Genomic DNA, 24225 nt, shown 5'->3' with positions numbered 1-24225 from the left:
CATTTCAAAGCATCTGACTTCTTTTATTAAGGGTGTTCTAGAAAACAAGCTAGACATTTATTAACACTGACAGTGAATAAATCGCTGAAGGGCATCAACTCTCTGTAGTGGTCAGCTAGTATGTATTCAAACATGCATACATAAATGAAATGTCAGGTTGGGGTTTGGAGGCCTTAGATGGGGTACATTTGATTCTGTTAGTTTCAGCTGTAAAGCACAGGTAAACTTAAAGGGATAGTTCACCCAAAAATGAAAATTCTGTCATTTACAAACCTATATATTAAAATATTAATTTCTTTGTTCTACTGAACACAAAAATATTTTGAGCAATGTTTGTAACCAAACCGTTTTTGAACACCATTGACTTCCATAGTAGTCTTTTCCTGCTTTGGAAATCAGTGGTGCTTCTGTTTCCTGCTTCATTACAAATATCTTCCTTTGTGTTCAGGAGAACAAATATGTATACAGGTTTGTAACAACATGAGGGTAAATGACAGACATTTTTTGGGTGAACTGTACATTTAAAGGGGACATTTCACAAGGCTTTTTTAAGATGTGAAAATAATCTTCGGTATCCCCAGAGTACATATGTGACGTTATAGCTCAAAATATATAGATAATTTATTATAGCATGTTACAATTGCCACTTTATGGGTGTGAGCAAAAATGTGGCGTTTTGGGTGTGTCCTGTTAAATGCAAATTAGTTTGTCTCTGAACTAAATAGCAGTGCTGTGGTTGGATAGTGCAGATTAAGTGGCAGTATTATCCCCTGCTGACATCACAGGGGGAGCCAAATTTCAGTGCCTATTTTTTCACATGCTTGCAGAGAATGGTTTAACAAAACTAAGTTACTGGGTTGATCTTTTTCACATTTTCTAGGTTGATAGAAGCACTGGGGACCCAATTATAGCACTTAAACATGAAAAAAGTCAGATTTTTGTGATATGTCCCCTTTATGTTTTGGCCTGCATTAATGTGTTTTGGATGTAGGTACTGATGGTGGGCACTCTGCTAAAAAAACACTAATGTGGCAAATCCATGTGTGACTAGACCTGATTAACTGCGGGAGTTTTTAATCCAGCCATAAGGGGGAGCTATAGGCCAGCTAATGTTGAGTACTCGGTAACTGCGGGACACTGACACACTTTTTTCTCATGTTTTGCTTGTAGATGACTGATGCTTATTTCTTTAAAAAATCATTTAGATTTTGGTTTGTTTTTCTTTACCTCCTAATTTTTTTCCAATTTTTAAATTTTCTGGGTCACATTAAATACCTGGCATTTATTTCCATTTAAATCTCAAAATTTTATAAGTTTTAGGATTTATCAACAAAAATATGTAAACATAGCTTTTAAAATGAGAAATGATTAAAATTCTGCACGAAATAATAATATTGAAAATGATCATGCAGATTTTTTTGACTTCTGCCGAAACAAAGAAGATGCACACCATCCTGATGTCAGGTTTTGCACAAATGTATATCTAAACCCACTCAAGTGCACATCATTATTATTATAGTGAAACACTAATAAATACTGAAATTCATGTAAATCAATTAAATTGAGCTATTATCTCAAGCTGATATACTGATAATGTCAATTGTAAAAAAATTCTATTATATTATTATATCTCATCAAATCTCAGACCTTTAGACGCCACATCATAAGCTATCTATTATATAAGCTATCTATCTATTATGATAGAAACATATATGTTGGGTTTCCAATAAGCTGCGTTTACAAACATTAAAGTATTTTTTTATTTATAATGTTTATTGGAATTGATCATAATTCTTTTTAAATTCAGCATTGTGTGTGTGTGTGATTGTATCTGTGTCTGTGCAAGCAGCTCTCCAAGCCTTTTTATTTACTGTGCATCTTTGTTGTGATCCGAATTATGGGAATGTCTTCACGCTTCCGTGCAAACTGCTGTGCTTTCTCCTTCACGGGCAGATTGAGGAAATGCTCTGAGACTGCACACAGCAGACTGGGTGCCTCGCATGTTTACAGGAAGTCTCTTTCTCGGGCTCTCTCTCTCTCTTCCTCTCTCTTTTTATAATGGCTCTAGTACTGCTTTGCAGAGCAGTCCGGGCGTGAATGCAAAAACACATACACATGCACGTGCCGAAAGCCGGGCTCAGATGTGACCTCACTGTGCCACTGGATCCATAGACTATTAATAGACTCTTCCACACTAATATGACTTTAGCTGGATCTCTCTTCTCTCTATGCCTCTGTTAAATGTGTTACATGCATACTTGGATGCATGAAAGCACACAAACTCTCATTTTTATGAATTTGCATTCAAGGATAGTTCGTATTTTGTTCCAAGCTTGTGTGAATTTCTTGGAGCATAAAAGATGGAATTTTGAAGAATATATTGGTCTCTGTTTTCTGTCCAATAATTGGGAACTGTAGTTGACCCAGTGTTGGGTCAAAAAGGAGCAAACTCAGCCATTAGTTTAGATTAACCTAGAAAATGTTTATTTTTGACCCAACAATGGGTTAAAGCAACTTAGCATTTTGGGTTGAAACATTTAGAAGTCATAGAATATAGTGCACAAATAGCGTTTTTGATGCTTTCATGTGACCTTACTTCCACATGCTGACCAGGCATTTTAAATATTTTCCTCTCGTGTTCCAAAAAAGAAAAGCACAACATGGAATAAACAATTTGGATATTCCATGTAGCTAGACGCTTCGGATACAGGTGTCTGCCTAATTCATAAACCTGTCAGCGGACATTTGCAGGGAAACCCTGCGATATCTGGCCCCGAGCATCTCGCAGTCCCTCCGGGCCGAATTTCCTCATTCATGTCTTGCGTGCGTGGGAGAGAGACAGGAGGAAGTTGAAGGCAGAGAGAAGTATGACCCGTGGCGCCTTTTTGTGTGACGCTTCCTGCTGACTGACTGTCTCTGGATTCCTTCCAGCCCAAGTCTATGTTTGTGTGTAGGTCACAGTCTTCGGCTTTTCAGCATCTGTTTTTGTTGACTCTTTGGTGCATTAGATCTAAATTCTTCCATTCTGGAGGCATCTGAATGGCAATGAACCAGATGAACCAAGAGCACTTAACTCGCTGACAAGTGTAAGCTTGCGTCACAGAGCTTTTGAGCCTGGTGGCCAATGCTTATTCATTTAGGAAAATGTAGATTTGATTGTTTAAAGCCAGCGAACTATAATGTTGCCTATGGAAACATATGAAGAGTTTCGTTGCAAAACGAGATAAATCAATTTTTTTACATTTTTGTCAAAACGTGTTTATTATTATGTTATCATGTTATTATTTAGTTTTATGGTGCTACTTAGCTGTATTTTTTAAGTTATGAAGGTTTAAATCAAAACAAACCAACTGCAGTTGCATTGAAATTAATTGGAATGCACAACCAAAAAACGAGATTTCTGAACAATTAAAAAAACGGTGGTTATCTCGTTTTGCAACGAAACTCTTCATATCTAAATTTCTCCTTAAAAACACAGATTATGTCCTTTGCTGATAATTCATAAGCACTTTGTTTTATAGTACACATTTTGAGATTTATTTAGAATCAAATTAACATGAAAGAATTGTAAGAACCACTTCTAGGAAGTTAATATTGGTTTTATTATAGTAAAAGTGCAGGAACAATGATTTATTGGTTACTATTTGTAAAACCATGGTTTTACCCATATTCGAAATGTTACCTTTGCAACGTACCTTGCTCAGAGGCACCTCAGTCGCAACCTGCCAACCATGAGATTCAAACCAACAACCTTTGGGTTAGAAGCCTAACTGTCGTGATTGCCCCCTTAAAAATAGATGTATTTGCTGTTTGGAGCTTCATCATGTTGGGATAATAAGACGTCATTTTAAAGGATTAGTCCATTTTCTTTAAAAAAAATCCAGATATTTACTCACCACCATGTTATCCAAAATGTTGATGTCTTTCTTTGTTCAGTCGAGAAGAAATTATGTTTTTTGAGGAAAACATTCCAGGATTTTTCTCATTTGAATGGACTTTAATGGACCCCAACAATAAACAGTTTTAATGCAGTTTAAAATTGCAGTTTCAAAGCACTCTACACGATCTCAAACGAGGCATATGGGTCTTATCTAGCGAAACGATTGTCATTTTTGGCACGAATAATAAACAAATATGCACTTTTAAACCACAACTTCTCGTCTTCCTCCGGTCGTGTGACGCACCAGCGCGACCTCACTTAATACATCATCGCGTGAAGAGGTCACAGATGACGTTTGCGAAACTACGCCCCAGTGTTTACAAGTGTGGAGAAAGAAGACCGTTCTGACATTGTTGTATGTTGAATGATAGTAATTAATGTCTTTGTGTCAGTTTATTGTTTAAAATGGTCCACAAATGTGCGTTTCATATGTAACAGGTGACCTTTTAACGGCATTACGCAATTACGTGAGGTTGCGCTTGCGTGTCACACAGCCGGAGATAGACGAGAAATCGTGGTTTAAAAGTCCTTTAAGTCCTTAAAGGGGCCATGGCATGAAAATCTGACTTTTTCCATGTTTAAGTGCTATGGTTGGGTCCCTAGTGCTGCTATCATCCTAGAAACTTTGAAAAAGATCAACCCAGTAACTTAGTTTTGGTAAACCATTCTCTACAAGCAAATGAAAAATAGGTCGTTGAAATTTGGCTCTCCTTATGATGTCATAAGGAGCTCTTATTATAATAATACAACCCCTTAATCCAACCACGGCACTGCCATTTAGTGCAGAGAGAAAATAATTCACAGAACAATTGAGTTTCAATTTCAACAAACCACTATCGTTGTGATCAGTGTTTGCACCTCATCTGCTCATGTGCATTTTAAAGGACACACCCAAAACGGCACATTTTTGCACACACCTACTAAGTGGCAATTTTAACATGCTATAATAAATTATTTATATGGTATTTTGAGCTAAAACTTCACATATGTGCTCTGGGGACACCAAAGATTTATTTGACATCTTAAAAAAGTCCTGTGACATGGGCCTTTTAAAGTTTTAAGAGTCCTTTGAAACTGCAATTTTAAACTGCATTAAAACTGTTAAGTGTTGGGGTCCATTAAAGTCCATTAAAATGAGAAAAATCCTGGAATGTTTTCCTCAAAAAACATAATTTCTTCTCAACTGTACAAAGAAAAACAGTCGAGAAGAAATTATGTTTTTTGAGGAAAACATTGCAGGATTTTTCTCATTTTAATGGACTTTAATAGAGCCCAACACTTAATACTTAACTCAACACTTAACAGTTTTTTCAACGGCGTTTCAAAGGACTCTGAACGATCCCAGACGAGGCGTGGGGGTCTTGTCTAGCGAAACGATTGTCATTTTTGGCAAGAAAAATAAAAAATATGCACTTTTAAACGACAACTTCTCGTCTAGGTCCGATCCTGTGATACGCCAGCGTGACCTAACGTAAATGCGTAGTGACGTAGAGAGGTCACGTGTTACATATATGAAATGCACATTTGTGGACCATTGTAAACAATAAACTGACACAAAGACATTAATTAGTATCATTCCACATACAACAACGTCGGAACGGTCCTCTTTCTCAACACTTGTAAACACTGGGGTGGAGTTTTGCGTTCGTCCTCTGTGACCTCTTGACGTCATGACGTGTTGCGTGGGGTCACGCTGGCGCATCATGACCGGACCTAGATGAGAAGTTGTGGTTTAAAAGTGCATATTTTTTATTTTTCTTGTCAAAAATGACAATTGTTTCGCTAGATAAGACCCTTGTGCCTTGTTTGGGATCGTTTGTTGTCCTTTGAAACTCCGTTGAAAAAAATTGTTAAGTGTTAAGTATTAAGTGTTAGGCTCTATTAAAGTCCATTAAAATGAGAAAAATCCTGCAATGTTTTCCAAAAAAAACATAATTTCTTCTCGACTGAACAAAGAAAGACATACATTTTTTGAATGACATGGTGGTGAGTAAATTATCTGGATTTTTTGTTTAAGAAAATGGACTATTTCAAATACAGCATAATGTTGGTTAATGTTCAATACTGAATCTGTAGGATACTACAGCAGAGTATGTGTGTGTGCTTGTTTGAGGATTTCTAAATGCGCTACCTGGTGTTATGTTGCTAAAGGTTGCTTGTAACGGTGACAGACAGGAAACAGGCAAAGAGCTTCTTCCTGTGCCTCTAAAGAGCAAAAGATTGGGTGGCCGCGAGGTGTGGATACCAGCTTGAAGGCCTGCCAGCGGCTCCAGTGACAAGACTTGACATGACGGAAGTTAATCGCTAAAGATAGAATAGCCCAGGGGAAGGTTCACTTTCCACCGGGAGAGCTTTGAGGAAGATAGCTTTACAAAGAGAGAGAGTGAATTGCCATGTTAAACGGATCAAACGCAGACGTCAACAGGAAGTAGATTCATTTCAGTTATGTTCTGTGGAAGAATATCTTACGTGATGTTTATGAGGATATTTAATGATGAGATGGAATTTTAGTCGTATTATACTGCGATTACAAATTAAATGCATACCGGTAAATCGATCACAATAAGACCAGAATTATGCAAACAAGACTTGAAAGGTGACATTGTTTGGCCACAGAACTTGTATAAATAAATATCACGTGATGTGTTTTCAGTGGCATCTAGTGGTGAAATTGCAAATTGCAACCAACCTCAACTTCGAAACGCAATTATAGCTGCCACAAGACAAACATGTCGTTGTCTAAAACAATGTAGGGACAAAACACGCCCTTTAGAACAGTTTGTCCATTTAGGGCTACTGTAGAAACATGCCATGACTTCCGTGTAAGGAGACCCACGATGTACGTAGATAAAAACGGCTCATTCTAAGGTAATAAAAACAATACAGTTTATTATGTACGGCCACTGATAATATAATTATGTATACTAAATTGCATTTATGTTACACATGGCACCTTTAAAAGTTAACCTACAATTATCCTATGAGGAGGTGCAAAGTGTGGAAAATACGTGTTATGGTTATGCAACCGTTATTTACAGTGATGATACCGTGTTATCGCAACCATCCTTTTTTTATGACAGTGGGTGGCATCAGCATGTTTCGCACCTTTCCTTCCTGAAAAATCAAACCGAAAGAAAATGCAAAAGTCTGGGCGATGTCTTGTCCATCTCATAATCCGATGCACCCTCCAAGAGACCTCGGATGGGAACAGTCACCCTCAACACATCACCGCACTCCATGTCTCCGCACCAGTTTACAATTTACTGGACACACAGGCGCTCGGACATCAAAGAGACAGGAACCCGGGCTGGTTTATTACTTATTTAGTACGGCGCACACCCAGCAACTATCTTAATATTTTATCTCTAGCTCGTGATGTTTGCGTATATTACTATTGTATGTCTTCCTTTCTGTTTCCCCCATCAAACGCCCAATTTTCGAGCTGTCTGACTCCGTGCTTCTCTTTTTTCCTCGACGCCTTTCATCTCGGTTACCATTTGTCTGTGTTTTATCTCTGTGGCTCCTTTGTCTTCCGACTTCCACCAAAGGCTATTGACCCCTCTCCTAGAATAGAGCCGTTCCATCCGTTGAGTCACTCTAGCACTTTAACTTAATGGCTGATCTCACTTCCTTCATTAAAACAGATGGTTCCCAAACAGTCCAGACCTCATCTCAAGTAGCTGTCAAAATGAAAGAACCGTCACGTTGAGGGCAGAGTTGAAAGGACCTTATCAGAATCTGGCTTAGGGTCTGTTTTTTCTTCTCCCACCTGACATTTTCTCTCTCTTTCTATGAGGATTTGATGCCCCGGTGGGGCTTAGCTTAAAATAACAGCTAACGCTGACAGTTAGTTGACATTGATTCTAAAAATAGTGGGCTTGGACTATTGCAGGTAATAGGGACACCAGAAAGACAAGCATGCTTCTGTACTCTACTTACTGTTTTGTTCACCCTCTCAAATTTCACATGATATCTTTTGTTTTAGATGCTATTCGGTGCATAGCTTTACAGGTAGAGAATGATGCTAGCAATGTCATGTCATAAGTTCGAGTATGTGGGAAATGGTTTTCATTATAAAATGTACACTTGAGCTTTAAAGGGACACTCTACTTTTTGGGAAAATAGGCTCATTTTCCAGCTCCCCTCGAGTTAAACATTTGATTTTTAACGTTTTGGAATCCATTCAGCCAATCTCTGGTGATACCACTTTTAGCATAGCTTAGCATAATCCATTGAATCTGATTAGACCATTAGCATCGTGTCGAAAGTGACCAAAGAGTTTCGTTATTTTTCCTATTTAAAACTTGACTTTTCTGTAGTTACATCATGTACTAAGACCAACCGAAAATTAAAAGTTGCAATTTTCTAGGCCGATATGGCTAGGAACTATACTCTCATAATCAAGGACTTTGCTGATCTAACATGGCTGCAGGAGGCACAATGATATTACGTAGTGCCCGAAAATAGCCCCCGCTATTGAAAGTTACCAAAGGGACTATATTCGGGCGCTGCGTAATATCACTACGCCAGCTGCAGCCATGTTACGGCAGCACAGTCCTTGATTGTTTCGCAAGAATGAGAGTATAGTCCAAGCCATATGGGCCTAGAGAATTGCAACTATTAATTTTCTGTTGGTCTTAGTACACGATGTAACTACAGAAGAGTCAAATTTTAAATATGAGATATATCGAAACTCTTTGGTCATTTTTGACACAATGCTAATAGTCTAATCAGATTTAATGGATTATGCTAAGCTATGCTAAAAGTGTACTGCCAGTCCCGGAGATCAGCTGAATGGATTCCAAAAATCAAATGTTAACTCTCGGGGGGTCTGGAAAATGAGCATATTTTCAAAAAAAAGGTAGTGTCCCTTTAAAATAGCCTTTTCAATATTAAGAAGGATGCTAAAACATATTCAGTTTTTATAATAAATCACAATTATTAAAGGGATAGTTCACCCAAAAATGAAAATTCTGCCATCATTTACTCGCCCTCATGTTTTTCTAAACCTGTATATATTTTTTTATTTCTATTGAACACTACCGAAGATATTTTGAGCATTGTTTGTAACCAAACCGTTTTTGAGCACCATTAACTTCCATAGTATTTTTCTTCCCTACTATGGAAGTTAATGGTGCTCCTGTTTCCTGCTTGATAACAAGTATCTTCCTTTGTGTTAAGCAGAAAAAAAGACATTTATTCGGGTTTGGAACAACTTGAGGGTGAGCAAATGATGACAGCAATTTTATTTTTGGGTGAACTGTCCCTTTAATAAAATAAGCAGCAGTGGTTCATCACAATAAAAAAAATAAATAATCCTGCTTAATCTTTTTATGAGCGCTTTTATTCACTAAAGTGTTTGTTTGTGTATATATTAATTTTAACATCAAAGTGCTGGCCTTTGCAGTGCAGCATTATATCTGTTAAAAACATGCAATTAATAAAACAGGGTCATCCCTCCATGAACCTATGCTTTCATAGAGAAGAGCAGCGTGCATTGCTTCGTGATGTATTTCTCTCTCCGTTGATGCTACATTTTTCAATAGTTTCCTCTTCACCTGTATGAGTTATTTTTAACGTAGCCTGAATGGAGGGTGGAAGGGCCTCTGTGAACTGCGTAGGATGAGCCATCAAAACATAGCTTTCACCGATGGGAAAAAATTGGCCTTTTTTTCGAAAACAGCTTTGAAAAACGAAACAAAATCAACCCACACATGCTCTTGGTAAATTGTTTTTTATAAAAGTTTTATTTTTAGTTTGTAAAGAGGTAAGTTTGGGAAAATCGTTTTAGCTTAACAAAAACATAAGGCATGAGTATTAAACATGAACATGGGGAAGAAAACAAATCTACTTCCTATAAGAAGGTCATGGGCTCCGGAGGTACAGCTGAAATTCAATGCTGGAGGGTAAGCAGCATCCCCCCAGCCCACCTGTTAGGAAGTTATTCATTTCTGATCCTACACCAGTGCTTTCTCCCTTTTCTCCTATTACGTTTTCTTAATTTCTTTCTCTTTTATATCCTTTCTATCTTCTCCCAAATTCTTTCATTTTTCCTGCTGTCAAACAAAATGACTAAATAACTTATGCACAAATTGATAATATTTGGCTGATAAGATCGACACGATTTAGTGCTTGAGTCACATGGTCTACATTTAATTTTTTTGTTTTGGTCACCCTCCGCTTTCATCCAACGGACGAAAAGTATCTATTTTCTGTTTACGAACGATAAAAAGTCATGCATGTTTAGAGAGACAGATGGACCCAAATCAATCCCTTTAGTTTTCTGATTTAACTCTTTGCTTTTCCACCATTTGTCTTTAAACTGTGGCCCTCCCACTATCACGCCACCATTTCCGCCCCTGTTTTCTTTTCTCTTTAACACAAACACCACACGCCTGCCGACGGCACCACTGTTGCCTGTTTGGCGTCAGCTGGCCTCAACAGCTCACAATGAAACACGTGGGGAATGTCTGTGACCCTTTGAACCCCGCATCCCACTCCGCCTTAGCCCCACCATCCACCTTCAGCCACAAGCCTGCGAGAGCTGTCAGGCGCCTTTCTGCCGACCTGTCCAGGCTTTACAAGCTTAACCCTAAGCAAATTGACGCATTCTTCCTTGCCTCTGGGAAATGTGTTAGCATTACTCATCCTGTTCCCCTAAACCTACTCCCTTAAAGATGAAGGTTTTTGGGTTGAACTGAGAATGGGGGCTTTGACAGGAACTTTGAATGGAGGCATGGCCCAGCTAAAGTGCACTTAATAGTAAAGCTCCACATTCCTCACAGGGCCTCCTCGTGCGAAGGACTGCGTCAGCCGCGTTTATCCTCTATCTCCGACGCTCTGATGCCGTGTCAGGAGATTGAGGTCAACGCAGTCCTTATCTGAAAGTGCCTTAACGTCTGTGTACATATCAACTCTTCACCCCTTTTTTGGCTTTCGGTACAATATGCTGAAGTTTTTTCAGAAGTTATTCAGAGACTTTTTAAGAAGTTTAAGGGCACTTTGCGTATAGCTATTTAACAATTATGCCAAAAGCGTGTGAACCAGCTTTATAGATTAATGAAATACTGCAGAGTATTAAGGATATACAGTTTGAGTGGGGTTATATGGTAACATTCCTCTTGTCCCGCTAGGTCGCAATTTGCGACAAGCTCATTGTCCTTTGCAGTTTCCCACAGCTACTTTGCAGTCGGTTCGGTATTACCAAGTTCGAAAGCAGATTATCCTGCATTTGTGTAGCAAGGGGCTTTAGCTTCGAATAAATCCCACACAGTGACTCTCTTGTTTTCGTGTATTTGGGAATTTACCTAGATTGGTTTCTGATGTCCGTAAAAGACCTACATTAATTTTGTTGTTCGTATGCCTCATAGCATGCTGTTATGGTAAAGGCATTGCATTAGTTGAAAATGCAAGCATTAAAATGTGTAATCTGGTTTACGGGAAAGAATTGAGTGAATTTAACCAACTGCATACTACAGTAGGTAGCATTAAGTCCTAATAGTGATTTATCAGTAATTTGTGGACATTTATGTAAAAAAGCATCGGACATTTCTCTGATTTTCAGTCCCTCCAGAAAAATGCGATTATGCGACCACATGATTCAATGGATAATCAGCCAAAGGCTGCATATTTATGCCACACTTTCGTCGCATAAATTGCAGGTTTCTGCTCGCAAAATATGCGGGGTTTGCTTGATTTCATAATCCCCGCATTTTTGTAGCAAAAAGTCATATGTATCTTAGCAGAAAGTTGAAAAATGTTGCATTTACTTCACACATGCGGAGCCATGTCGTAATTACGCAACGTGAACATCAATGAAAAGGTGCAAACAGTTTTGGCAAGTTCCCGCAATTTTGGCAAGTTCCCGCAATTTTGGCAAGTTCCCGCAATTTTGGCAAGTTCCCGCAATTTTGGCAAGTTCCCGCAATTTTGGCAAGTTCCCGCAATTTTGGCAAGTTCCCGCAATTTTGGCAAGTTCCCGCAATTTTGGCAAGTTCCCGCAATTTTGGCAAGTTCCCGCAATTTTGGCAAGTTCCCGCAATTTTGGCAAGTTCCCGCAATTTTGGCAAGTTCCCGCAATTTTGGCAAGTTCCCGCAATTTCATCGCATTTTTTAAGAAATGGTGCCGCAAGATCAAGGATTTTTGCCCGCAACAATAAAAAAAGTTTTTCTGGAAGGACTGGATTTTGTTTTAGAAATTTTGGCTGATGCTTTTATCCAATGTGACTTACAGTGCATTCAATATATACATTTGTTCCCTCGTGCTCGAACCCATGACCTTTGTTTTGCTAATGCAATGCTTTTGCAATTAAATTTGATAGTTCACCCAAAAATGAAAATTCTGTCATTATTTTAATTTAATTATATTTGCCTTTTTACTGTATTTTTTTTGCTTGTTTTAACTGTAAGGTGACCTTGAGTGCTATGGGCGCCCAAAAATAAAATGTATTATTATTATTTACTATTATTATTTAAGAAGTTACTAACCTGTATTCATTTCTTTGTTCTGCCAAACAAAAATGAAGAAATATTGAAAAATAACCAAACAGATCTGGGGCACCGTAGTATTTATTTCCTACTATAGAAGTCAATGGTGCCCCAGATCTGCTTGGTTACCAATTTTTTTTAAAAATATCTTCCTTTGTGTTCGGCAAAACAAAGGAATTTATACAGGTTTAAAACAACTTGAAGGTAAGTAAACAATGACAGAATTTTAGTTTTTTGTTGAACTACGCTTTTAAGCCACATATACTTTGTTATGCTGAAGATCGGTTTATGGCATAGTTAGATATTTCTTAAAGAAACAGTTACCCGAAAACGTATGCAACATAATCTTTTATTGACGTAACGATAGCAGCTCTATGATCTCCAGGCAGGACGTTCATAGCCAGTTTGGAGCCTCTTTCCATCAGGCCGGAAGCTTGATCTCCATTAGCACAGAACTGCGAGAAGCCTCCACAACCTGAGAAATGACCCCTGAGATTAACACACACACACGCAGATACACACTGCGCTGAACTTTTCATTTTATTCATAGCAACCACGCTTTCATTTCCTCTGTGCATTTAGATTTGCTCCTAATGATTTGTTTGACTTCTGTCATTTGTCTGCAGTTTGATTTGTGCTGCAGGCTGTCTGAATAAAAGGCTAATGGCTCTGTAACTTTAGAAGTAAAAAAACAGTCATTTATTCAGGTAGCCTAAAGCACAAAACAAACTCATGAAACAGCTGGGGTGCGGCTAATGCCACCTCTACATCAAAATACAGGGATGGTGTCCAATAGTCAAAAACGCTGAATTTAAGGTGGGAAATAATTGAGGTTCATGTTTGCATCACATTGTATTTACTAATGGACTTTATGTGTTTTAAAGACAGAATATACTGTACAGTACTGTATGTATCCCTGAAGGACTGAAATATCCCACAATCCTTTGTGTGCGGTTTGGCAAATTGGTACCCCATACTGTGGGACCCACTCTGTGGTCATGACTGACCGGACAGTGAGGCAGCATGGCAGTAGCCGTTGATTCAGACAGAGCCACCCACCACATCACGCCATTGGCAGGGTGAATGAAATTAAATATATACCCATAGTATCCTCTTTAGACTTTTCAGTTGAATGAGTTGAGCTTAGTGATTTTCAACAGGGCACTGTTTAAGGTTATGGCACTAGTTAAATGGTTTTCTGGGTCTGCTGTGCAGGAATCTGAACCCCATTAGACACCTTTGAAATGAATTAGACCGCTGACTGTGAGCCAGAGTCCATTACCCAACATCATTCCCTGACCTCACTGATACTCTTGTGTCCGAATGGAAGCGAATCTCTGCAGCCACGTTCAAACATCTAGTCGAAAGCTTTTGCAGAAAACTCACTGCTTTTGAAACACTTTATTGCATATTCTGAACTCTAAAAGCCTTTGGGATGAAGTAACATAGAAAATTTTTGTATATGACAAAACAAAGGGTTAAAACAGTTTTTAATTTTATTCTAGGTTAAAAATAACTCAGTTCTTATGTTTTATTTTTAGCAATGCTGAATAAACTATTCACAATAGTGAAAAAAATAAACGATTGGTTACAAAAGAATAGATATTCGTCTTTCCCTAGAAATTTCTGACTCACTGGCTTGTGATAAACATATAAATCTCGAGCACATATTAGACACCATAACTCTCTGAAATCTCATTATGCCTTTTTCGTTGGCCATTGCGTGATCATATTTTTAGAAACCTATGCTGCTGCTAGGGGGAAATCGGTTACTTCACCTCCACTTCCCCCTCATTTTACATGAAGACTGCAGTTATCTCTCTCTCTCTCTCTCTCTCTCTCCATCTTTGTGCTATTTATATATTGTGAGGGCAGTAAGTTAGGAAACACGGCTAGCAAGCGTTCCACTGATGTTCCTGATTTTGCGTGGATCAATCAGATTACCCGGAATCAAATTACAGGGTGTGTATACTTGGAATTGACAGAGGCGGCAGGAATCATATGTACTGCAATGTTCTCTCTGTATTTTATAAAGTTGACATTTTTAGCTCTTACAGTTTTAGGACCCCTTAAAATGTTTTTCTGCAAAGGCCTCTAAGTGCACGGAAGAAGAGTTGGATGGCGTGTGCATGTTGGATTACATCTGACTAAGTTTACAGAATATATCATTTTAAGCTTTTCATCTTTATTCAGAAAGGACAGTGAAGAGTGATCGGACATTGTGAAAATTTTTTGCATGCATTTAGAGGGTTTTGCAGCGAAATACCTTCAAATTTGTTATATAATGAAAAGTGACATCAGCATTTTAAAAACATACTAATAACCTTTTCATGACATCAAATTAATGAGCCTAAACATAATCAAAATGCTCATTTACAAGAAAACACACTTATATGTTTTTGCATCTGAGCTGTTTATATTTAACTGGTGTTGTAATTGCTTACAGTAAAATTTAAAGGTAATAATTACAGCATAAATTTGGCTAGATAATACAGACAGATCCAAATTACCACCCTGCCTATATTTTTATGTTTGCATTGTAGCGTTGCATGCAAATACATGTCCAGTGTCTCAGTTAGACCTACAAAACTGATTTATCCCGCGTTATTTGTAGAACACCACCTCATTGTGAGAAAACAGGTGTTCCAGTACATAGCCAAACCACTTTTGGGGGTTAAAATGGGGTCATCACACCAGGTTTTGACCCCAAGTCAAGTTGTTATGGATCTCCTGTCACCCAGTGGGGATCCTTGTTAAATCAGATACTGAAGACAAGAAGACTGTTTTGAATTTGAAATCACTGTATTGTTGGAACTATTTTGGGTCTGGGACATCTGCATTGTTCTGCTTTGAGCTCTGTAGTCCAAGATTAAAATAATAAAAGGTTGTTTTACGTCCACTCCGGTCTCCGGTTTGCAGTATCCCCCTTTTAACACATAAATCTTTTTATTGACTTGTGACTTTAATAGCCTTGGGTTTTGGGTGAACCACAGCAATGAGTTTCTACGTGCTGTACGTCGGCATTACAAGCCAAGCACAATTGCAAATAATCATTCCCAATTTAAGTTTGGCTGTAAGAGAGGTCTGCTTGTCATCAGCCTAACATTCAAGGTTAAACTCTATTGATGTTTACTTACCCAAGTGCTTCTGCATTTTTTCCAAACCAATACTGGAAAACATCTGCCTCTCCCACTGTAGATCTTTCCCGTCATTCCTCTTAACCCACATTAACCCCTTCAGGGAAGGAATAGTGTCAGGTGTTGGGTCAAAAGCTCACGTTCCAGTGCATACTACTGGACATGCCTTACCATTCTCATCCCCTCAACTGTGATGGCAGTCATGGGAGATAGATCACAGTGTTATTTTGGTTCATGATAAAATTGGATGTTAGTTTCACGCCTTCCATGAAGAAGTATGTGCAAGATGATATAGCAGAGATGCCCAAGAATCTTCAAGATTCACTGCTAATGTCAGAGACGAAAACACATAAAAGAGGAATTTGTGATTTTTGTGTCATAAATGTATGTGAGTCTGTCCTCAGTGAGAGGAAACAATGACAGCCATAAATCATATCTTTGCAAAATTTGTCGCATATTGAGGCAACCAAGTACAGTGAACTGCTAAAGTTTGTTGTGATGTGAAAATGCAAGTGATGTGAAATTGAGAAAATTACATTTTTTTAAATCTGTTTGCACCTTTATTAGATCATTTGTTGTTCTAAGAGTATAAAACTTGTGCTCAGATTGAACTTTATTGCTTTTCATTAACATGATTTAATATATTATAATATGATACAATATGATGTAATATTAGTGTAATCCTGGAAGCAGGCAAGGAAGAAGGCAAGGAATTTTCAACGAAATGCATGTTAACATTGCCAAAATGGAGGTCTGACATTAGAGGGATACTCCAGCCAAATCGATGCAATTTTATAAGAAATATGTCGTCGCTGTCCGATGAAAACCACATATGTCCATTTTGCAGATTTTGAGATTTTTTGACGGATTGAATGTCCTGGTTCATTTCTGTATACAGTATGCCTCGCATATCTAAATGGCCAATGAAAAGTTGTGAAATCATGTCATCTGATTTTCACGTATATCCATTTGGTGTCAAAGCTGTCAATCACGCCACGTATCTCCCGCCCTGTGGAAGCATCTCGCCGGTCTCGTGAAGTTTCATCGAAGCTCAGCTCTGGATAGCCGAATAAACATAGCCTGGTAAACGTTTCCCCCCTGACGCCAGACGTACGTCAAGGAGTGACAAAATTACAGTAGGACTGTGCAAACAAAATATCTGTCTAGCATTACCATGTCAGTGTATTGATTCATTGTCCCTTCATAGTTTGCAAGAGACATTTAATAAATTTATAATTAATATTAAATAAACTAAGCGTTATTAATAAACTAAGACGTAGGCTATTTAATAAACTGAGTGTATTCATCCGTCAATATGAAACACGACTTGGCCATTCTAATTAATGATCGGAAGAACGCGTATCGACCACCGTTACTGTAAAATATGCATGTATGTCCATTTAAACTCAATTTTGGTCTAATGTGGATTATATTATTACACTGGCAAGAATATGGTTACATGTAAAGATGCCGTACCAAGTATGACAACGCTACATTCAACTGCTTTTGAAATACAGTGTTTTTTCACTTTCTGAAAGTAACCATTTTGGACATACGTGAGTTTCTTTGGGCAACGACGATATAGATATTTCAAACTTTAAAAAAACTATAATAACTAGCTTCTTGTAACGATGGCATCTTAGACCACGCGAGTGGTCTTGGAGTCACTGTGCAACATACTCATGGCAACCAGCGCTCATACGCTAAATCTCTTGTGAATCGCAGGAGTCCAAGATGGCTTTATTATAGTTTATTACGTTTGAAATATGCATATTTTTCTTTCAAAATTGCTTTAATTACCCGTAGAAGACCTTTATTAACCCATTGGAGCCATGTGGATTACTTCTCTGAAGGATGAATGCCCTTTCTTGGGGTTTTAAGTCAGAATTTGTTCCCTGATCCCTGTTTTCTACCATTATAAACCAAAGATATTTACTAAAATAACTCCAAATGTGTTTGTTCTGAAAGATAATAGACATATGTATCTTGGATTGCTTGAGTGTGAGAAAATCATGGGGTCATTTTGATATTTGGCTGGAGTATCCCCTTAACCTGACGGTTTTTAGTGACTATAAAATATGGAATTGGGTGCTGTGTATTATCGTACGTACCGAAAACCTAGTTTTTGTACATAATTTTTCTTCTGTGAAGACGTCATTTAAACAATCGTGCTTGAAACAGACAGTAAATTGACTGTCTTGTGCTGCTTCTCTATGGAAAGCCCAATGTAAACTGCAGCTTTCTTGCCCGCCAACCCCCTGGTTGGTCACGTGACTGAAAACTATCAATAGTCAAGATGATCAGCTATATAATTTTAATATGAATACATTTCTTTGTATATAACAGCTTTATTTTAAACAATGAGTGACTTAAATCTCTCAACATAACATTAACAGAATGCACAGACCTCTAGATAAGCTTTAGGTTTTTAAGGCAGCAAATAAGCTTTCCAAGGAATCAGATCGTGGGAACTTATTAAAGGAGACCAATACAGGCGTGATTTTTCAGCACTGGCATAATCGCCTTGCACTGGAATTAAAGATTTCACTGCTTATTGTTCTTGACTATGCAGTATGAGAAACAACTTGTATTAGCTTACAGTCAGATGGCAAGACATAAGAGCTGTATGCTAGGGTCAATCGCTTGATCCTGAAGTTGATTTAGTGTCCACTGAAAGTGCCGTCCCTCCGATGTCAATATTGAATATCCTAGATCAGGTTCTCAAATTTGAATTACTGGACACACACACACATTTATACATTTAAGCACACACTAACATTAAGCTAAAACCAAAGGAGAGCTTATATAGACATGTACAATCTGAATTGCAGATGTCATGCCTATTTAGAGAAGCAGGAAGCTCCTGTCACTAATCTGCCGCCTCTGGTTTCAGCTCAAATGAGAGGAAGCGCATGGGAGCCTTGATATTCTGCTTTATGGGCTTGACCTACAGATATGTCGTGTTTAAAAGCCTGTGGCCTTTTCACATGCTGACACTATTCCTAGACTCCCCAGCTTTGATATTGTCTGCCCTCCAAATGCTCATCAGTAAAGCTCTGGAGATAGAGCTTGGGTCACCATCACGAAACCTCAAGTGACAGATTTGAAGTCTGACTTAATTGTTGCCAATTTGATTGGTTAATGGTTATGATAAAGCTGTACGATTATGACAAAAGTCATAAATGCTGATTATAATAAATAATATAATGATAAATTACAGATAATGATGGGAGTTATGTTATTAGCAGTGTTGGGGGTAATGTATTACGTAAAAATATTACTTTTCTGAAGTAACAAGTAAAGTAACGCATTACTTTTTAAATGTAGACATTAATATTTGAGTAACTTTTTCAAAAAAAGTAATGCAAGTTACTCTTTTAGTTTCATTATTTTTCATTTAAGAAAATTATGTACTGAATTAAACTAAACATAGTCACATTATGCACTCTATGCGTACACGCCTGTGTGGAAACAGTTTGAGTCCGAAACTGAGATGGCAGCCCAGAGCTCGACATTTTTGTGTAATTTCTGAATACATAACTTTTCAGTCATAAAAACACCTGCAAGGCCTGAAAGAGATCAAGCTTCATCCAAGAAAAATCTACGCAAAAGTAACTAAAAAGTAACGGAAGCATTACTTTCCGTGAAAAGTAACTAAGTAACGCAATTAGTTACTTTTTTTGGGAGTAACTTAATATTGTAATGCATTACTTTTAAAAGTAACTTTCCCCAACACTGGTTATTAGTAAAAAAATCCAAAATGTTTAAAGGCACGTCAACTAATTCATTTTAAAATCTCTGATTCACTGTATTTGGTGCTCAAACATACAGGCGAAACGCACAAAAATGAGAAAAAATGTACAACTGTACACTCTAAAAACAAACGGTGCTATATAGCACCAAAAGTGGTTCTTTGCTCGTAATCATAGAAGAACCGTTTTTAGTGCCATATAGCACCGGTGAAGCACCAGTGAAGCACCTGTGTAGAACCATATAGGGGCCATATAGAACCACTATAGCACCAAATATGGTTCTACATAGCACTATATGGTTCTACACAGGTGCTTCACTGGTGCTTCACCGGTGCTATATGGCACTAAAAACGATTCTTCTATGATTACGATCCAAAGCAACAGTTTTGGTTCTATATAGCACCGTTTGATTTTTTAGAGTGTAATTCTTTTACCCGTAATTGTAATCCCAATTTGTTTTTCGGTTAATATAGCAGCCGTAGGTTATGTTGAGACTCCACAATTTTACATTTATGTATTTGGCGGAAACTTTTCTTCCTTGGGAATCGAACCATTGACCTTTTGAGTTTGTTGCTGTTAACACAATGCACTACAAGTTCAGCTACAGAAAACCCCTGTAGGTGTGGTAAGGTGGAATGCATTCTGGGAATGTCATCTCTGGGAACGATACGTGCACTTTAAATGAATTCCCTAAAGAGGCAGCGTAATTAAGATGCTCACTAGGTTTAGGAAAAGAGCAGCGCTCCTTGGTGGGTAAAAGGAGCAGGTTAAACCCGCACAGCGGTGTCACCAGTCCCGATAGCTCTCGGGTTGATTTGAAAGCATCATGAAGGTTATGTCTGTCTAGTTTAGTGAATAATGGCGAAGTTGAGAGGTGGCATGCTGTGGCTGAGACTTCCTGATGGAGCTCGGTGAAGGGCAGAGGCTCAGCTGGACCCCTCACCACCTGCTGCTATAGCTGTCAATCAAGCAGCACGACTTTCTCTATGTCCGCGCTCTTAGCTGCTATGCTACAAGCCTATATACAGGAAATTGAGAGACAAGCAGAAAACACTTTTGAGTCCAAATACAGTTAATAATAGTTGTATGTGTTTTTGGGACTTGTTTACACCTTGTCTCAGATGATCACAGATCTCCAGCTAATAATAGAACCTCAAATGCATCTTTAATGATCATCATCTGGTTTTGCGAGGGTCTCCGCTCGCTTGCATCATGTAATAGAAACCCAAGAGATCTATTGTGCTGAATTCTCATGTTTTTGGGGGGGAGGGTTGTACACCTCGATTAACTAAACTTAAGATGTGTGTGCTCCACATGATCGGTATTCACGTCATGTTAGCACATAAAATACGTTCCTGTGAAGTCTTGTATAGCTTATGCATGTAGAGTTTCTCAATATATAATAAATGCATCCATAGCAATGTTTAAAATCCTTTTTGCAGTAGTGCTTTTACACTTTAGCAGGTGGTCCATTTACGTCTGTATTATAGCTGTCTGCTAGTTCAGAGTTTTTTTAAGTTCAAGCCAGTTCTTCTTATTTGTGTATTAAGCACTGTAATGCGGAAATGATTTATTTCCACGGCAGCTGTGTGCGTCATTTGGCTTGGGTTGTGGAGACGGGTAAAGATTGTAAAAAAGTGAATAAATCTCTGAAAGCGGATTTAATATAGGTTAATGATACGGAAAGACGCACAGCAGACCCCTGTGAGGCACACAGCCCGCCTGCCAGTATTAGACTCAGCAGGGAACAGAAAAACTAGCAGGTGAGAAAGGAAAGGAAATGTTTATAGTCCATTGCAATGAAGGCTAAATAATTATGTTTTTTTAACCTCTCATTATAATAAACTCTATTCTGTGGTTGTTATTCAAAGTTGAAATATTCCAGGTAGTTGTCAGATTATATCATTGTCAAATAACACAGACAGTAATTCACAAATGTAACCCTGGACCACAAAATATTGAGAAAATCGTCTTTTAAAGTTGTACAAATTAAGTCCTTAGCAACGTTACTTATGATAAATACATTTTTATATATATTTACAGTAGGAAATTTACAATAAGTCTTCATGATACACCTGGTCTTTACTTAACATCCTGATGATTTTTGGCATTAAAAAAAGAAATTCTCATTTTGACCCATACAATGTATTTTTTGCTGTTGCTATATGACTTATGACTGGTTTTGTGGTCCAGGGTCACAAATAGTTTACAATCTATGTAAAAGCTAATTGGTAGACAACAGAATTAAAAGCATTTGTTGGAACACAAGATATTTTAACTCTTTCCTCACCAGCGTTAGAGGACAAGTTCAGTATTTTACACTTAAAGTGCCCATCTTATGACTGCTTTTCCACAAGTTAAATAGGTGTATGAGTTCCATAAAGCAAGTTTCAAAAGTTGTTTGCTCGAAATAGCTTGTAGGAAAAGATTGTTACCCATCTCTAGTAGCCTCTGTTTCAGTGCATTTCAGATTGTGCTGTTTTGAGGTGGTCATTACATATTTGTGAGCTGCTGCTCCTTTGATCACGCCCCACTACAAACGTCATGTGCCTGTGCTCAGTGGTATCGTGAGCAGTACAGACCATACCGTGTTATTTTTATTTATTATTATTAAAGGTTTATTTTGCCAACAGACAAATCAAGCAAAAAAGTATCACTAATAAGTACACTCCAGGAGAAGAAACTCATGACGCATAATGATTCCAGAGTAAATTGTGATTTAGCAGTCTCAACAATACACTCGTTTTCCCTGGACAATGCTAACATATTCCCGTTATAAAACATTTTGAAATGCATTATTTTCGCAAATGACAAAAATTTAGACCCGGCGGGGGATGTATACTGCTTGTGGGCTGCGTGCTAATTGCTAGAAGCTAGCGGGAGGTCCGGACCGCATCTTGGGAAAGTGATAGAGACTTGGCGGTACGTTAGCCTCGTCAGAAAAGCCGGGGTCGGTAAGGCCCGGTCTCGGTTAATTTGGCAAAACACTTTTAGTTTGGCAAAGCACTATTACTTAGTTCATGTAAGTTAGAATTGTAAAATAAAGCCGTTAAATATTTTTTATTAACTTTCGAAACCACGGTGCAAACTATCTAGCCTGCAAAAAATATCTATATAGCCTACTGTCTACAAACAATAATATTTTTATTATTATACATTTAAAAGGTATAATTTACGGGATTAGCATCAATGTATGGTCTCTGTTTTGAGATACAGATGCTCTAGCATCATAAATGTAGTATTTTGTGACAGAAGATGACAACATGCAAAATATAACATGACTTCTTACCTTTTGTGTTGATATAACGATCGCAAATCGAATCAAGTCTGTTTCAGATGTGTGAATAAACCATGAAAGTCCAATTAAATACATCCAATGACCATTTTTGTCCACAAATGCATATAATCCGTGAAATATAAATACATAATCTGTTGTTTACATCAGATTTCGCATGAACGTCTTGTAATAGAAAATAATATCGCCTACAATCTGAGGACTATTTGCGTCGTAACACACTGTATGTAAGATTACACTTTAGGTTCCAATAACCACGCGTTAAAACTTTGTTTTTAAAAGTAGGCGGGAGTATAATCCATAATATCCAAATAGCGCTGTTATTTCCGTGAGACATGATAACAGCATAGAGTTATCAGTGAAGTGACTGCTCTGTGCTCTCTAGCTACCTGGTGGGTGGAGACCTGCGAGTGGGGTGGTGGGCGGGAAAATTCAAATGGAATGTGACGAAACGGCTAGTTACATCACAACGGCGCGAAGTTTGAACTCGTGCAATCTGAGACTCAAGGCAGAGGACATTCAGAATCTCACTCAAAACAGCATGGATGGATTTTTTTCACAGTTTGTATGCGTGTGGGAGCATTAGAGACAGAAATGAACACCCCAAAACCCAGAAAAAGTGAGTTTTTCATAATATGGGCACTTTAAAGCCCTGTTTTCAGATTGTTTATGATGAAATGGAACGGTTTTGACTGAAATTTCGACATATGCGGCTGCCCCGAGAATTTTCGGGTGTATAGGTGCACTGGAACAATCCTTCCTAAAATGCATTAAGCTTTCGTTTACAAAGACGTGAAGCTCACAGAGTGGTCAGGGGTGTTCACTGATATGCTCACACAAAAATGGCTGCAAAAGATGCTTTCCAACAGGTTTTATCGTAGTTTTTGTCCAACTCCATTGACTTGTATTAGATGTGATGTGAGGTACGGTATTACTCCGCGCTGGGAACTTTGTTTGTATTCTTGCAATTGGCAAAGGTGGATTATCGCCACCAACTGGACTGGAGTGTCTATTATTCAAGCTCTCAACGGAAGAATATACGGGTGTGAGGCGTTTGGAAAAATAGGTCCACAAGTTTACAACGAATGCTAAAACACCTGTTGGAAAGCATTTTTTTTCCAGCGATTTTTGTGTGAGCATATCAGTGACCACCCCTGACCATACAGTATCTGTACATAACTGGATGTGTGACAGCTTTTTTTCTGACAGTGGACATTCATTTTACAGCTCCAAACTCCTACTATATTTTAATAATTATCTCATTTGTTTCTATTTTTTTCTACTTAGCAATTTTAGAAGAAACATCTGAGAGTTGAGAAGTTGATATTAAATGAAACAATTGAGAAATCCTTCAAATCTCCTGAGCTATAAAATACCAATAAAATGTTTCTTCTTGGAGATTGTAAAATCACTTTAAATCCTTTCTCCAACATCATTGCAAAAATACTGATTAAATTTCCATTACAACATTCAGCAATAGCAGCAGTCACGTTCACTTGTGAGATGAACATCTGACAGCAGTCAAAGTGTCACCAACTCCTTATTTCAGCTCCACCACGTGAAGAATGGGTCGTGCCTCACTAATCTCACTAATCTACTCGTGCAGCTATTGCA

At 38.1% G+C, this 24225-nt stretch overlaps 1 protein-coding gene across 3 annotated transcripts in view; it reads left to right on the top strand.

Moving 5' to 3' along the window:
• The window catches only part of poc1b (POC1 centriolar protein B), a 46406-nt gene that overhangs the window by 5751 nt on the left and 16430 nt on the right, over positions 1-24225 (top strand). The gene's annotated exons all lie outside the window — the stretch shown is intronic.

Source organism: Misgurnus anguillicaudatus, chromosome 6 (genome assembly GCF_027580225.2).
Source record: "Misgurnus anguillicaudatus chromosome 6, ASM2758022v2, whole genome shotgun sequence".
In the NCBI taxonomy this organism is placed as follows: domain Eukaryota; kingdom Metazoa; phylum Chordata; class Actinopteri; order Cypriniformes; family Cobitidae; genus Misgurnus; species Misgurnus anguillicaudatus.
The sequence above is the reverse complement of the archived record's forward strand: the minus strand, read 5'-3'. Positions and strand labels throughout refer to the sequence as shown.